Source organism: Silene latifolia, chromosome 4 (assembly GCF_048544455.1).
Source record: "Silene latifolia isolate original U9 population chromosome 4, ASM4854445v1, whole genome shotgun sequence".
In the NCBI taxonomy this organism is placed as follows: domain Eukaryota; kingdom Viridiplantae; phylum Streptophyta; class Magnoliopsida; order Caryophyllales; family Caryophyllaceae; genus Silene; species Silene latifolia.
Genome location: NC_133529.1, coordinates 82,861,410 through 82,863,920, shown reverse-complemented (window position 1 = coordinate 82,863,920; position 2,511 = coordinate 82,861,410). Strand labels below are relative to the sequence as shown.

The following is a 2,511-nucleotide window of genomic DNA, read 5'->3' as shown; positions in this document are numbered from 1 at the left end:
TTGACACCAAAAACTGGTTTCTTTTACTAGTGGTTAAGACACCAGTTATTAGCCAAAACCGGTTTCTTTGATATTACCTTTGAAACCAGTTTTGGATTAAAACCGGTCTCTTTGATATTATCTTTGAAACCAGTTTTGACCTTAAACCGGCCTCTTATATTTTATTTAAAAAAAAAAAAAGAATTCAAACAATTCGAGACCTATATATTATTAATCAAAAATTATAATCATTAAAATATTACAATTATTAAATTATATAATCACCATCAACATCCAAAAGCAACCAATCTTACAATTATATTGGATTCGTATAAACTAATCTCCAATTATACACGGAACAAATCTAGCAAAATACCAACTCTTCAAGTTAACTTTGTCGTCAAAATCATCTAATCTGTACCCAAACTCGAAGACATCACTCTAGCCTTGCTCCTGCACAAAGGGAGAAAAAACAGCAAAAAGAAAAAAAAACGATCTTGCCGAGTACGTACTCCTGATTCATAGTCTGTGTGGTCGATGTTTTTAAATCCCCTACACTATAGACAATATAATCACGCAACCAAGGCAGAACACCGTTGCTGACTAATAGCAACACAATGAGTAAAGTAAATGATTACTTGTAAACTTATTTGAATCAAAATCAGTTAAATTGATCGACCCTAATTAGCAAGTCTAACCATTTATGTCTGATATTTCAAACACAACAATAATAAAGCTATAATCCTACAACAACCTAATTAAGAATAGATAGAACAACCCAAACCTTAAAAAATTAAAACGAAATTGATGAAAAATGAATACCTATTATCGAGGAACTGGCTCAAAGGAAAAGAAAGCAATTGTTTTGAGGTTGATAAAACTCCCTTTGTGTACTTAATCAAACAAAAGAAACCGTTTTTATATACAACACGGATATGAATAATAATGATAAAATTAAGCAAATGGGTGAGAAAAGGCGCATACCAAGCACATTACTCCACTGAGGAGTAGTCAATACCATGTCTGATCCAGTAAGTGCCTCATTTGGAGTACCATCGAAACTTTCTAGGCTTGGCCTGTATGTAGGATCAACCTGAAATGAAAATTCAAGAAAAAGATAATGTGGAATGAAAGGAGAGTAGTCTTTTTAGCTGTGGCTTAATTTCGGAACACTGTCACCACAGGTTTTTTTTATTATTATAGCAGTTATATTTATTAATTTTCTGATGACCGACTTAATTACCTATGTATAGCTTGTCATTTATATTACTCAGTCTCGTCTATGATGTGTCATGTCCGACTGTCGGACACGGTTATTTTGGTTGAAATTTTCATTTCTTTGATCTGAAATAGTGTTGAATGGATTTGTGTCGGACACGCGAGACATGATGGTGAAAGTTGTACAGAATTCGATGCACTTGTCAAGGATATGGGAACGACTCCATATACTGCAGCCCCTTACAACACGACCGAAACAATGTTGTTAATGTTGTATCAATACTAGACATATCAACTAATAATTAAAAGCTTATCAGTTTATTGCACCGTAGTGCGCTGAAAATTTGTGACTGATGCTGAAAACTAGCTAATAAAACGGTCACAGGGCTGCTTCAGGATGATTAGATAAAGCAATAAGAGATACTGAAACTTAAATGGAAGTGGAGACTAGAAACATTACAACAATCTTGTAGCCGAATCTGAACTCCGTTGCGTTCCGCATCTGTGCTGTTTTAATAATCTCCTCATCCTCTACAATACTGACTCACTATCAGCAACACGTTCTAGTTATCATCATATCCATACATTAATACTTAATATAAGAAGACGTATATAAACTATTCCTAAGTAGATAAATGGAGAAAATAAAAGCACTAACTTGATAAACCACAGAAGCTAGATTCCTATAAAGTGTGTCCCCGTATATAGGATATAACATCATTACCCCGCTAAATATAGATAAGTGGTTGTTGCCCCAATATACGGAGCTCCAATGGCATGTATGTACTATGTAGGATACAACATCATTACCCAATATATATGTAGATACAACGGCAGGAAACCAAAATGAATTTCGGAAATTAAAATAGAAATATAAACAATATACGGAGCTTATTCATTTGCTATTACGGCTATCCAAATGGCTTCACCAAAATAATAGTATTCAACAACACAAGAGACGCATAATGAAGGAGCAAGCACTTTGCAAAGATGGTTTCACCAAAAGGACTCCGAGTACGGCGGTTGAATATAACCAAGCTCAACGAAGTTTTAACAGTATAAAAGGACGGTTTTTAGATGACCTATGTCCTGCTTTGAGAACTACTCCACACAAATGCTAAAAACCAGAATCGTAAGATAGTACATAATTTAACAAATGTTAAAAACAAGAGTATGGCAGTGAATCATAGTTTTGCACCCTCTTATAGTAAGATAGTCTTGTTCTTGAACAATATTTGAACCTGTCTCAATTCAGACATGTCCTATTTAGGGATTTCTTGCTTAAAATCAGAATTAAGGATTTTATTATTTAAC

General features: G+C 34.0%; 1 long non-coding RNA gene across 1 annotated transcript; it reads right to left on the bottom strand.

The window, feature by feature from the left end:
* Positions 1–270: 270 nt before the first annotated feature.
* On the bottom strand, positions 271–2,089 carry LOC141652320 (uncharacterized). Its single transcript, XR_012547139.1, has 3 exons — positions 1,658–2,089; positions 802–1,072; positions 271–432 (listed from the first exon to the last, which is right to left on the bottom strand). It is a non-coding gene; the product is annotated as an uncharacterized LOC141652320 (long non-coding RNA).
* Positions 2,090–2,511: the final 422 nt, after the last annotated feature.